We start from the raw sequence: 15786 nt of genomic DNA, 5'->3' as shown, positions 1-15786 counted from the left end.
ATGGCTGCAGGCTACAGCCCTATGCCCCACCTGCGTGTAACATGAAGGGATTCCCAGTTGGCACAATTGGCTGCATCATATCTTCTAGGTGTGATGTCTATCCTTTTTATGGCTTGACACCTTCTTGTTGTTATCAACCTCCCCATGCATCCAGTTGCATGGTGAGGCCTTGCAATGAGTGTTGCTGAGCTCATGCCACAACACCACACATAGCAATTTTCACTCGTCGCAGTCTTACATGATTCAAACATCCATTCAGTGCTGAGACCCTGCACAACCCCAGGGATGGCATTGCCAGGACACTATGCTCTTGTTACAACTGACGGTTCCTCATGTTTTTGTTTGTGTATGTGTGCTACATCGCATGGCACTCATGGACCTGGCAGTGTTCAATTTCATCTTCTGTCTGTGCAGGTGCGTTTGCCTTCCTACACACCTTTGTCCTCCCCAACAATGCAGCCCTTCTTGCACTATGATACATGGGTCAGCATGGTGACAGTGCAGCTAATTTGACACAAGCATAGGGTTAGACCCAGGGGTGGCCAGCATGGGTATGAAATTCCTGCTATGTACATCATGCTGTTTGTGACAGTACCTGATGGTAAATGAGTCTATGGACATAGCCAGGTAACAGGAGTTGTACTTGGGTCAGGGCCTGAAGCTAGTTTGAGGTGATTCTGCAAGTAGTCATACTGGTCCCTCATTTCAAGTGCAACAGTCCTATGGGCACCTGACTGCCATTGTGTATTTGAACACCCTCAACATCACAGGTGGTCGTAGCAACTGTTGTCAATGTGGAATGCCCCATGGGCCAATGGCCTGGCAGGTTTTCAGCAGCTTTCAGACTGGCAGTGCCATCTGTCCTGTGACACAAGACCAGTATTAAGTTCAACAATACCCTCCAGATCTATTTTCAAATTTCCACCAGCCTTTGCATGGTGGTGAAACTCCCATGGAAAGGTTGTTGGTGATGTGGTGTGGTGTACCCCTGCACCTCCCATGCACTTGGCATGGGCAGTGCAGGGGGTACCATGCCCTGGCCCTTTGCCCTTTCGACTTGTTGACTTGTAGGGATGAGTGCAAAATGTCCTGTCATACCCAATGCACCCCAAAACTGGCACTGAGTCTATGTGATCTATCAAGAATGTTGTAGTAAGTGCCACACAGCTCTACCATGAGCAGACAGATTTCCAGCAGCCATTCCAATGTATGACTCATACTGACAACCGCAAAGGGTGCACTGCAATGGCAGTCTTACCAACACCGGACTTGCCCATGCACCATCCCACGCCAGTCGATTTGGAATTATACGCCGTTATGTTCACAGTCAAACTCCATGTGTTGTACGTGTGTGTTTATTTACCCATTCACATGTGTCTGACATGGTTGTGTCAGAGTGGTTGTTGGCTCAGCCTGTGTCTGGGGTGACCTACTGTTTGCTATCTGTGGTACGCATTGTCTGCAGTGGCACATTTCAGTTCAGCATCAAGATGTGTGATTTAACACTAGTTCAGTTTAGTTGGTCTGGGTAGTGGCATGTTACCAATGATACAGGTCCAGTCTGCTATTCCCCCAGTGCCTGTTCAGTTCATTATTCCATGCACTCAGGGGACACCCTGACTGCATGATGGAGTGGTGGCTACCTCATGTGGATGTGTTGTCAATTAGTGGTGTAGTAGTGCTACCAGCACATGTCCGAGTACTGTTGGGACAATTGCAATGACTAGTGTGCTGTGAGATGAAGCACACATGCATTTTTGGCAATGAGGCAAGGCAGGTGCAAGGTGTTACTGCAAGTGATACCACTATGACGTAACCCCAGGAATGGTATTGACTGACTACCTGGTCTCTGAGGTCCTGGTCATGTTGGTGGTGTTGCTATGACTATATGCAAAGGATGTTGTGATGACACAACCAGTGGCACAATGATTATACATGCCATCCATCCCATGTACTGCATATGTACATGTAGGTAGTTGCAACACTCACAGGGATGGTGGCCTGCTGGAGACAGCAGACCACCATGTCTGTGACTGCTTTTAAATAAAGGAATTTTTTTTTTTTTTTTGTAATGCAGCCCGTTTTCCTTAAAGGAAAACAAGATGCATTACAAAATGAAAAAATGAAACGTGTCAGTTTAATTTTTTCAGAGCCTGCTCTGAAAAATTGTTTGCAAGGCCATTCACAAAGGCGAATGACACTGGTGGTAACTGCGATTGCTTTGCGACCGCGTTCGCGGTCACAAAGCAATCCTACAAAGCTCTGCGACTCGCAGTCCCATTTTGCGAGTCAGTAACCAGGTTTCCGACTCGCAAAATTGGAATGGGCAACGCAATGTGGGTTTAGCGCCTCGCAAACAGCGATTTTCACTGTTTGGGCCGCGTAAAAGCCTTGCGACATCTGGCCCCAGGTCACTTATAAGTCACCCATATGGCAGCCCTTCTAGCCCAGAGAGCAGGGTGCCAAGTACCTGTGTGTGAGGGCCTTTCCTCATTTGCAGAGGTGTCCCCACGAACATCATGTCGAAGTAAGCCTCAACAAGGCCTACTAGTGCAAGGAATTCGCCCTTCTCTGCACAAAGTCCTCAGACCATATAGGAAGAAGTTGGCACAGAAACTGAAATAAAAGACAAAGGCGGTGATTCTAACCGCGGCGGGCGGCGGTCGCCGCCCGCCATGCGGTTACCGCCAAAGGACCGCACCGCGGTCACAAGACCGCGGCGGCCATTCTGGCTTTCCCGCTGTGCTGGCGGGCGACCGCCAAAAGGCCGCCCGCCAGCACAGCGGGAAAGACCCAGCAACGATGAAGCCAGCTCCCAATGGAGCCGGCGGAGTTGCTGGAGTGCGACGGGTGCAGTAGCACCCGTCGCGAATTTCAGTGTCTGCTAGGCAGACACTGAAATTCCTTTTGGGGCCCTCTTACGGGGGCCCCTGCAGTGCCCATGCCATTGGCATGGGCACTGCAGGGGCCCCCATGGGCCCCGCGGCACCCCCTACCGCCATCCTGTTCCTGGCGGGAGACCCGCCAGGAACAGGATGGCGGTAGGGGGTGTCAGAATCGCCATGACGGCGGAGCGCGCTCCGCCGCCATGGGGGATTCTCAAGGGCAGCGGAAAGTCGGCGGTACACCGCCGACTTTCCGTTTCTGGCCGCGGCTGAACCGCCGCGGTCAGAATGCCCAGCGGTGCACCGCCAGCCTGTTGGCGGTGCTACCGCGGTCATTCGCCCTGGCGGTTTTTACCGCCAGGGTTAGAATGACCCCCAAAGTTTATTAAACCTCATGAGGTGGTACCACAGTTCAAACAGCACCCTTCGGTAGTGTTTGAAGTAGCACACTGAACTAAGAGAGCATGGCCCTTGTATACCCACGCAGGGGCTAAAAGAGGGTGGTACAAATATAGAAGCAAGACTTATATACATATAAGGTCATTTGGAAATGCACAGTCGACAGGTAGGAGGGGCTAACAGTTTTCAAGAACTAGTAGACACATTACTGTCGGTTACTAATTACTAACAGCTGCAGACCTTACTGGGCATGTGCAAAGTAGGAGATGCTAAATATAACTTGTCACTAGACAGATTTTCAAGAGTAGTTAACAGGAAGGTAGGACAGAGCACATGGCGAGCACATGGCAGCATGTGGCAGAGATAATGGCTGCCATGAATACAAAATGGATTCCGCAAAATGTTCACAATAGTTGCTAAATACAAGATGTCTTCTGCTAATGCTTAATCTAATCGCTACTAAATTACAACAGACGACCCTTTCAGCATTAGCTGAAGACATTCGTCTTTCTGGGATAATCTAAATATTCATCTTGTATATTTATGCTTATCATTTCAGCTATTTCCTTATCTAACATGTGTTGTGCTTTCATTTCTGTAATATTTCTTTTGGTAGGCATACAAGCAGTAATACACATGGAGCAGAACATTGGACCACACTGAATACAGATACAGCATGTGAAAAATATTGCAATCATTACACACAGAATAGTCAGTAGTTTCCAGCGCCAAGCGGAAACAAGAGCCCAAAACCATCCAGAAAAAGTACAAGTACCAGTCTCTGTGTGAATTTCTGCAGCTATTTTATGCAATTTAGATATTGCATCATATACTGAAGGTGAGTGATCTGGAATGAAAACGCAGCAACTACTACCGAAGAACAGACATGCACCATCTCGATCTGCTAATATCACATCTATTACCATACGATTTTGGAGCGCTACAATCCTCGCAATTTGGAGCTCCTCGGTAATATTCCCAAGTGCCAGAGCTGCCTGATTGGTAACAGCTTCCACAACCCTAGTCAATCGTCTCACTTTCCTACTGTTTAATGCAGCACCCACAAAGGACAACAACCCTAAATTAAAATCAACATATTGTTGCAGGCTAGTGTCCGTTTGATCTACCTCATTTGTACTTATTGTCCTTTTATATCTATTTTTAATGATGTCATTGAACAGTTTAAAATCTCGGTGATATGATGCAGGTGCCAAAAACACAGGGGGTAATAGAAAAGATACATAACACACACCTGACCACCCAACAGGTAGTTGGTAATATCGATAGTTACAACAAACAAAATATGTATTATGTGAAGCTGTAAAACTACTATTATGTACACCCTCAACAGTTAAAATCAAGGTACAATCGCTTGTCCCCACTAGAATTCACCCAATGCTACGTATACATAAATCTGCTTTAGTTTTTGTAACAGAAATCACAAATTGTTCTTTCTTATCAGAGTCTCTCATATTTGTGAAGACATATGGTATTGAAACATTGTCCAGTTGATACTCTTCCCATTCCCATTTAGTTCCTTTGGCTTGGGGATACCCATCTTTGTCTTGGTAGCATACTTTATTAAGTCGAAAAAGAAGTCCGCCCTCTGTACGTTTCCCAGATGCAAACAAAAGCGTATACCAAGCTTGACAAGAACCATTGTGTGAAAAAGGAAGAGGAATGAAAGGTGTTCCTCCTTTGTTTTGATGCGCAGGTATCATTCCACATACCCAACAGTTAGCAGTATTTGTAGCATTATGAGTATGATGCAACATCTGAATGAAAGTATTATTGAAGTACGATTGATGGTGCTTCTGCTCCTGAAAGGGAAGCGTGAAGTAATAGTGATCCTCTGGTACTGGAGTAGTGGCAACAAAAAACTCACGAGCAGGAGCCTTCTTTTTAAAAAAAACAGGTGATTATTGCTATAACCACCAAAACAACAACAACCCCCATAGTACTAATGATCACTTTGTTATTCTTTTTAGCAACAGTGATAATCAACCCTTTCAGAAATTGATTAAAAACAATAGTTGGAGCTCTAATCCCTAGGCAGACTCTGATTTCTTCACCACGGGCCAAGACGGGTATCACTACGCTAATGCATAACTGATTCCCCCCCCCCTTGCCACATTGGCTCTCCGTTTCACTAACCCAGGGCGGTAGCTCAACCTGTTTTTTTCAGCACTACATATTCTTTCCTCGTTCTCAAATTATATTGCGATACTCCAGAAATCGGATGGTCCGGGAAGTACTCCGCAGATTCGTCAGGTGATATAGCACGACCTTTCTCCGTAGTCTAAATCTCTCGATTATCGGTCAGCACAGCAGGTTCCACCAAGGGAGGTAGCTCTTTGTTGCAGTGAGTACTATGGACCCAATTCTTTCGGTTCGCCACTCGAACTGCTGTCCTTGTCGCAAGGAGCACCTGCTCTGGGCCTCGCCACCTTGGTTCCAAGCTGCTTGATCTTTCAAAGGACTTAATCATCACCTGGTCACCAGGTCGGAGTTAAGGCCTTCACCTGTAGATCTGTCAGGAAGTGCTTCTCAAAACCGATCCTTTAGGTGGAACATACAAAGGCACGGCCTCCCGCATTGGTTTCGCGTAAACTATCATAGTCTTATCTGTTCCAAAGATGGAAGCTTGCACCCCGCCGGGCTGAGATGTCCATTCAACTACGTCCACAGCCCTTTTCTCCTCTTGCAAACGGACTGCGGCAAGACATAATTCCACCAAACTCCTGATTGCATCAGCCACCTGGGAGAAAACAAAAAGACCATCACGCATTTGCTTATGATCAGCTGCTGTATCATCGGGCTCTAACTCATCAGAATATTTCCGAAATAGTTCAATAACTTCTGTGCCAAAAGCCTCAGTAAAATATAGCTGCTCCTTTTCCGTCACCCTTTCATGTTGTCTAAAAGTTCAGAAGCAGAGACAACGCTACGAATTGTTTTACGAGCAGTAGATCTAAGCTCAGACGCACGGTCAGCAAGCAACATAGAGCGACTGTCTCGTATCTTCTGTTGCTCCGTACCGGAGACCTCAGCTAACTCATGAGGGGCAGAAGGAACGACATACGAAGGTGGAGGGCGATATAGTAAAAAAAATAATTGTGCGGTTTATTAAGGATAGGATAGAGAGGTTGCCGAACAGTGTATTGGCCAGTTACCTGTAATTTACGTTCTTTCTCTTCTATCTCCTTTAAATCGTTTATTTCTTTCTTTCTCAGTTCCAATGCTTTCACATATACATTCTTCCGTTGCTCTTTCTCAAGGAAGGCTTGCTCATGCTTCACTCGTCCACGCACTTCTTTCTCCCACATTCATACACAGTCAAACATATCTTGCCTAGACCTTCGCTTACACATACATTGTTCCACATACTCAATCTTTTGCAAATCAAATGACCCATGCATAGGCCAACGTAATTAAGGATCCGCACAAGTGTATTTATTCCATAATGTGCTGTACATTATAGAAGAAAGAACATTTTTAACATACATATCTCTATTGGGCGTCCCCTCTAGGGGTGCCGGTTGTGATTCTTCCAGTCTCAAATTGGTACCATTGCAAAAGCAACACATCCTACGAAGTGCGCTAAAAACAGGCATGCAAAAATAGTGCAGAATATGCAGTATTATAATTAAAGTAGCACTTAAGGTGGCGTTCAAATCAAAATTAAATTGGAGAAAATTCTCCTCATTACCTGCCTTTGTAAATTGCAATTTATATATCAATTCAAAGGACACAAATTGAATAGTCACCCAAAACACGAGAGCCACAGTAAGTGGTGAAACAAAGGCATCAAAACCCACAGCAAGTGCCGTAAAATGGCTCTTACCAATCACAGGGAGTCCAGGTTCCAACTGCCAAGTTTTAAAATCGACCAAATGGTCACTGCACAACAAATGAACAAAAAGGATCTCAGTCGAGGACCGGCGCCACCTGGATGATCAAACCAGAAAGAAGGGAAAAACGCCGTGGTTGCCAAGACTCGGGTCTCCTCAGGGATTGATCGTCCACAGCGAGATCCCAATCCTTCGTCGCGACCAATCCGTCGGGCGTCCGAGTCGCCAATGAGTCCCTATTCAGGCACCAATTTGTCGAAGTAAGCCTCAGCAAAGGCCTACTAGTGCAAGGGGTTCGCCCTTCTCTGCACAAAGTCCTCAGACCATATAGGAAGAAGTTTGCATAGAAACTGAAATAAAAGACAAAGGGCCTGATTACAACTTTGGCGGAGGGTGTTAATCCGTCCCAAATGTGACTGATATTCCGCCCACAGTATTACAAGTTCCATAGGATATAATGGACTCGTAATACACCGGGCGGTATATCCATCACATTTGGGATGGATTAGCACCCTCCTCCAAAGTAGTAATCAGGCCCAAAGTTTATTAAACCTCATGAGGTGGTACCACAGTTCATAGTTGTTATTTTTTTTTAATTGTTGTTTTTTTTTTTTTTTTAAACACACAGGAACCCCAACATTGACCCCCACCCACCCACACACTTAATAAGGAAAAGTAGAAAGAATCAGGACCCCCACCCTCCTCCCTAACAATAACTTAGCTAACAACCTATACAAACCTAACACTAATACCCCAAGCCCACTAATCATGATAACAAGGAAAGAGGAGGGAGGGGAGGGAATTATGTCCATTGAATATATCAGTCCTAGAGTTTGGACTTCCAGAGGGTCCGCCTGATAGACCTGACACGCTTCTTGATGTAGGCCACATCCTGGCTAAGCTTGTCCACCTTCCTCATAAATTTGTCCATTTTGCGTTCCAAAGCCAGGAATGCCGCAGGGTCGATTGGAGGTGCTGCTGCTGTTTGGGTCCCGGCAGAGGTGCTCTGTGTGCGTGTTGAGCCTAGCCCACTGGACTGTCCTGCAGCTGTCACACTGCTGGGGCCTGGGTGTGCTGCAGAGGCAGGGACAACTGTCCCCGCTGTGGCTGGGGCCACTTGGGGAGAACCAGTGGTTGTGGTGGTGGTGGCTGTAGTGGGCAACCTTGGGCCACCCTGTGGTGAAGCCCACCATGCTCCGGAGGTCCGATCCGACTGGTATTTACGGGCCATCCGTCAGAACCCCGACTGCACCTGCAGGATGTGTCAGTACCTCTTGGCCCGCCTCTCAAATTCATGCCTCTGTGCGGCACTCATGTTTGCAGCTGTGAAGACAAAGGCGAACTATTTACCATAGGAACTGCATTGTGTGGAATAGCACAAGTGGTCAATCTGACAATACATCTACTGTACTTGTAACAGCTCATATCACCATACAGATCATTGAAAGTCTCAGAGGAATTACATGGAAAGCCTGCCTACAAAGGTCATCTCACACATTGCACATACAATAATCTACATGATGGGTAACAACTGGCAATAACTTGTAATCAAAGTACTTACAGTTGTAGCTAACAATCATGCTGCACCTCCTCCACCTATTGCCTGGACTACATATGTCAGTGTATGTGATAACAATCACAAACTTCAAGGTCTGCAATTTGTAATGGGAGTTGCTAGTATAGAACTCATGTGCCATAACTGAGTGTGTACACTAGGTTCAAAACCATATTTCATATAATCACAAGTATGTGTAACATACTGGTTGCTTCAGTCCTAGGTACCCTATTCACAAACACATGCCTGTCTTTGAGGGGGGGATGGAAGAACAACAAACAATCCCAAAATAGATGCACACCCAGGAGTGTATAGAAAGCTCAACATGTTTTTGCCTCCACACACACAGCACCAGTAAGGGCTACCAACAAATTGGAGTCAGCTAAACCTTGTCCTATCCAAGGTCCACACATGTCAAAATGTACTGACCTAGGCCAATATCACTTACTTCCAGTGAGGCATAATTTTCAACAGACACAGAGGAGCAAGAACACCCATGATCATGAATAGCATGCACATCTAGGCCGTTGCACTCTAGTCCCACACACTTCTAATACAACTTGTGGAAGTACATGCTCCCGGAAGATCCAACCTACAGTGTACTCAGTACATCGGTTAATAGGGAAGCAGCAGTTTTCAGACAAGCCATTTGCAGAAGCTATCTGGGAGAATGTCAGTCTGACATGCAGACTCAGTCTGAGACGAGTCCCAGTGCAACTCTTATTGTAACTAGTGTATTCCACATGACTCACCCCATTTCCCATAGCGGGCCCTACAGGAATGGCCTACAAACCCAAGATCAGACAAATGGATAAGCATTGGTCAACTCCAAATAAAGTGATAACTGAAATCCCACTAATGGAACAAGACTAATGATTGGGCAGCGCATCACACCTTGCAATCTGTTAAACACACAGTAATCCATCACACATCACCAGCAAACGCAAAACATACCACTCATGTCAACACTCACTGTAGGTGTCGGGGTCCTCAAAACGAGCCACCTCTCCCATTGTGTACGGTGCAGTTCCACCTGTAAAGCATGGAAGGAAGAATATGCTCAGAATCCGTGCACTGACAAACAATTTCAAATACAAATACAATGTGATAATCTGACATGAGTAATGAAACACTTTCAGACATGCTCATACTGCATGGAATAATTCCTGTGCAACATTTACATATGATGGGTCTCCTGCTATAGTTACACACACTTCTACACACATGCAGTGGCCCGGACTGTCATGTGGTGGCAAACATGCACCTCCGTTAGTGTGCAGCAACAATATAGGTGTGTATTCATCTCATCATGTGCATCCAAGAGAGACATCCAAAAGCTGGTTACTTGAGGACTGCATGACCTGTCAAACAGCCTATGGGGTCATGACACATTTGTGACAGTTAGGTACATGGTACAGAGGGCCAGGTACTTTGGCAATACCTCATGTTTTTACAGTTTCCTAAATTGATGTGTTCAAACAATGGTGATTGGCACCAAACATAGATGTTCGTACCCTAGTCCATACCTTTGGACTGCCATCCCTATTCGGATTTTGGCACAAGTGTCAATAAATACCTGTCTAATATGTTAGCTGAGGGCACCTGAATCCTTTACAAATATGGTTCATAGTCAGATCTGGCATGTATCAATAAAATGTGAAGGAGCACATTTATCCCGAACAGGCATGGCACTTCCGTGAACACTTTCCCTACACACTAACCAGACACACATGAGACATATGTCTGGGCCACATTGCTATCATCAATTGACGTGAAGGCAGCACTCATTTTCAGCATCATGTAGGGTTTCAAATGTCAGTCTAGCTATAGCGTCAACATATGTAGGTATGATGTTACTACATCCATACGTCACTGGTAATTGTGACCTGTAGAGTCCTGACTGCGTCATTAATGTGTTGCTTGTCTGACACAAAGGCAGCACTACATTATATTCTGCTACAAGCAACCTGTATGTGTGGAAAACATGAGCTGCCTGACTGCTAGTATTTGTCATCCTTCACATAGTGCATCAATTACCCTGTATGTTTCCCTAGTATTACACACAGTCAGCTACTTATCTGGCATATTGGGTACCAATCATCTCATGTCACTACACAGCTTTAAATTGCGCACATTTACATGATCTGTACTCACCAACATGCCCACCAATCCTGATTCCCAGGTGGTCCAGCAGATCTTGCTCCCTGGAGATCAGGTCAACCCAGCGGTGCTTCAATTGATGGGCATTCCGTTGGCTCCCATACAGACGCACCAAGTGATGGCACACCTTCCCCCACCGTACTTTTCGGGCCTCCGGGTGATACCCCTGTATCACCCTACCCCCAGCCTACAGCATCAGTGGGAGGAAATGGCAAACCAGCCATATGAACCCCCCCAATTCCTCCTCACCCATCCTGGAAAGCCGGGGCCTACCAGACATTTAAGCACTGAAAAAGGGGAAAAAGTAGTAGAAAAAAAGAAAAGGGGGAAATGCGGAAAGTTAGAGTGAGGAAATACAAAGAAAACTTAACAAATAGAAGAGCCCAACTATTCCCTATATAACAGCACCCACAACAGACTCCCACAGACAATAAATACAACACTGGATTGGACAAATTTATACCACCCACACTCAGATAGTATTCTACAACAATATATTGATGACAAAACAACAAGTAAGATGGCACTCTGGACACAAAAGCACTAATTCACAGGACAACACTTTGCACACAGCCACACAGCCTAGAATAATCAGAGACTGCAAAGTGAAAGTGAAAGTACACCCACTGTACAGAATCTGTAAACAGGATATCCTATTGCATCACATCCTGCATAACATGGCCGCTGTTTTTTTCCATTATGCGTCATATTTTCACACATACAGGTTGTGCGTCATATTTTTTGACGCACAGGAGTGCAGATATTGCAGAGTCAAAATATTTTTCATATTTGGTATTTACTATTTGTGTGCGGCATAATTTACAGTTCTAGAGGTGAAAATTAAGCCGCAGCCAAATATGATATCTATTTATGAAGAAAAAAAATTGACTCTGCATTATTTGCACTCCTGTGCGTCAAAAATTATGACGCACAAGCTGTATGCGTGAAAAAATGACGCATTATGACAAATATGTATTTCATTTGTTCTAATGAGTAATGGAATTTTGCATGACCAAACGGTGCTAAGTGATAAACTTTGGGGTTAGCTATAGCAAATGTCCCTTATAGAATGTATAGAAGGTATTCACAGTGCAATAGTAATGATTGGCCAGAATGGATATTACTCATAATTGCGCACATATGTAGGTAATTGCTGATTGCAACTTTCAAAATATGAAAGAGATACCAGGATGTATTCCTTAGCAAATTTGTGAGCACATGTATCAAGCTATTCCAAATAGCATAAAGGCCAATTAGGTAATGCAATTTTCGCCTAAACCTTTTTTGAGGGTAACCATGTGCCAATTACGAGTTAATGTAGCAAAATATGTTTCACTATTGACATTTAGGGCACACATACCCCTTATGCATGTTTGTCCTTCACATGTGCATAAAAAATTTATATTTGGGGTGCAGCAGAGGGGGACTTAGGCCCCCAGCACCCTGGGGTTTGCTGTTCCTGACTTGCAACTTTATCCAAAGTTTTCCCAAATTCAGTAATGCTAAACCATTGGCAGCAGGCCCATAGATGCAAATTGAGTATGATTCTCTGTTTGCTAATCTGTAATCCCATTTGCCCATTTGAAGTTTGCCCTAATAATTCTTTGGAGAATTCTGACATGCCATTTAGCATTGATTTAATAGCAAATTCTCAACGTTCCTTATGTCATGATAGCAGATAGGTTGTTGATGTATGTGGCCCTTTATGCATTACCTGGTTTAGTGGCATGTTTCATTCTTCCTGCTAGGTTACAACTGGGACACTACTGTGATAGGCTGCTTGCAACCATTTTGTTGATTGGATGGTACATGTACATGTGTGTGGTCCAATGTTGATCCAGTATCAACTGTTAAGGTGTATGTTGTCACTGTGATGTCCAGGTCTCATCATGAGTTATTGGCAGCTAATCGTGTATCTAATGAGTATCGTTTGTAGCTAAATGTGACTAAAGTCATTGAGGACATGATAACCTACACGTGGACGGTCCCACCCTGTCACTGAAGACCTGTAATGAGACTTTCAACTGGGCAACCGTGGTGTGCTGAGTGAGAGAATGTCTCAGGTGTCTGGATCCTGCATGTGTCATTGCAACATTTGTACTCAAGTTGGCCTCTGTGGATGGGAATGCATCAGGAAACACCATAGCCTCTGTGCAGAAGTAAATGGCTGGTATTCAGCACACACGAGCCATCTCTATTATTTGAACAATGTTACTCAGCATGTGAACTGTCAGGGTCCTCATATGTGTTGACATTTCATGGACATTATCTGAGGTTGCTGGTTCTGCTGTAGGCCACGTACACCATCAAAGGCTATGGCCCAGGTACACTGTCACACTTTGTAGTTTAGGCATTGATGAGGCCCAGACAACGGATGGGCCATGATTTAGCTATTCAAGGGCACTGTCACAAATATGATACAAAGAAAAGTCAGATGATGCAATACAATGTATTTGAGTATACATTAATGAGGCAAATGACAAATTAGCCTATGAGGAAAGAGAGGTTTTGGATAGCAAGTGTGGTCCACAGGTGGCCACCGGGTATCTTTAGGGTGACCCACGGACAGGTGCCAGTCAGGCTGACAGGATGCTGGGTCAATCAGGAGCCAGCTCTTTCACAAATTACATGATCAGTGGTCTGACTAGGACTGGTCAGAGGGAGGAGTAGACATTTGACATGTCACACTGTGTATGTCCTGTGCTATTTTGAAGATGACACATGAACCCTGATAAAGTGTTACACGGCAACATTAGTAGCAATGCTTAATGGTGTAATTGCCCAAATGTCTACATCTATGCTGTAGGAGGCATCAGAAGGGACGGGGCATGTAAATTTGGGTGCTTTGCATGGAGGGGATCACTGGTGTGGCCTCCATCAGTGTCTCACAAGTCCTGTCGGATATGATTTGCTTTAAAATGGCCTACAGTACCTTTCACACGAGAATCAATCTACAGGTGATACCAGGCCTCAAAAACTCCAAGCCAGTGTATTATATGAGCTGAGTTCCATGCAGTGAGATGGTACTATGACAATGGTAGGCATAGGAAAGGGTGTGGCACACTGGATGACTCTTGTGAGTGTGTGTATGTAAATGAGGGAATCTCAGGTTGCACATATCAGCATTCCAGGGACCTCTTCAGACAGGTGGGGTCTGACCAGACGCATGGGTGTGTAAGGTTTTTAGAAAAGGGCTGACATGTAGATGGGATGTGATGTGTTGGATGCTTGTCATATGTGTGGCACTTGTTCTGCTTATGTGTAACTCTAGTGACAGATAGTCATTGCAAAGATTGTATGTAGTTGGAATTACTGCTGCCAAGAGTCTGGTAATACATTCCTGTTCCTGAAGAAAAAGCATGTCAACTGCCTGATGTATGAGGCTTGTTTTCCCCTAGTTGAGTGATGGTGTTTTAGTTGTGTGCCATCTGCTGCGATGAACCATGTTTCCTACATGTATGTGTGTAATGGGTGTGGTACTCAGCTATTGCCCTTCAAAGGTGAACTGTACAGGATGTCAGCCATTTACATTGTGTGTGTATGTGACCGTTGTATGATAGGCATTACATTTGTAGTGTATTTTTCTGTGTCCTGATTGTTATATCATTAATGCTCCATGAAACGACATTCTTCTTCTGATATTTAGAGCTAAAGGTGTGCAGAAATGAATAGCCAGACCATGATGTGGTGTTTATTATCAGTGTTTATTTACAATAGTTCATTAAGTGGTGATGGTGATAATAATTAAAAGAAATTGTTCACAATGTGTTGGCGCCTACACACTCCAGCAGCCGTGTTTGGTTGTTCCCCCTCCTGTTGCAGGGCAGCATCCTCCTCTTCCTCGTCTTCAGGCATGTATGGGTCTGGTTCGAGGAGGTGAATGTTCCTTTTGACACAAATGTTGTGCAATATTGCACATGTGAGGATGATCCTACAGACCATCTCGGGGGAATGTAGGAGGCTACCACGAGTGATGTCGAGGCAGCGGAACCTTGACTTGAGGATGCCGAAGGTCCGCTCCACAATGCTGCGTGTCCTCTTATGGGCCTCGTTGTATGCCCGCTCTGCAGCAGTACTCGGGTTGCCAGATGGTGTCATTATCCATGGCTGGATGCCATACCCCTGATCAGCTAAAAGAGAAAAAGTATGGGATCATGTTGATGTAGCTGGCACTATAGAAAAGACCTTTAATGGCAGTAGTTGTCTTGGGTTGTCTGTGACTCTTTTGTGTACTGATGTGACATCCTATACTTGTAGGCTATACCATCTGCATTGTGTTGTTTCCTTGGCTGAGCAAGTGTTTGTCTGCTAACCGTTTGTCAGCAGTATGTTTTGGGAGTTTCAGTGCAGTGTGCCCTCCATAGCATTGTGACTTGTGATACAGGTATCCTTGTGTCTTCACTTGGGGTGAGTTGATAGTTCAATGTAGAGTTTAATTTATAAGTGTTGTTAGCATGTTCATATGAAAGTACCCTGGACATCCCATACCTTTAGACTTAGGCAGTGTATTAATGTAAAGGTCATTGGGACACTTACAATTTGCAAGGTGACATTTCGGCTACCCCACTCATTTATGTCTTCACATTAGGCTGTACACTTATTTCAGATGTGTGACAGGGTCAATGGTGACTTAAGAAACATGGCTAGTGATGTCAGGACCTCAGTGTGTTCCTGTCGACATGTTGCTGTTGTGGTGTATGTGTTGTGTGTCCTAGAGGGTTGCTGTGCAGTGTATATATAAGTAGGTTTTTGTACTTACCAACAAGTAGTCCATTGCCATACCGTCCATCCTGGAAGTATTGGTTGATGGTGCAGTGACGGAAGATGAATGAGTCATGGACACTCCCAGGATATTTAGCCACGATGTTGGTGATCAATCACTGGTGATCGACAATGGCCTGCGCGTTGATTGAATGTGTGTGCTTCCTGTTGCGAT

The sequence above is a fragment of the Pleurodeles waltl genome, chromosome 8 (genome assembly GCF_031143425.1).
Source record: "Pleurodeles waltl isolate 20211129_DDA chromosome 8, aPleWal1.hap1.20221129, whole genome shotgun sequence".
NCBI classification, from domain to species: Eukaryota; Metazoa; Chordata; class Amphibia; order Caudata; family Salamandridae; genus Pleurodeles; species Pleurodeles waltl.
Note: the sequence above shows the minus strand (reverse complement) of the source record.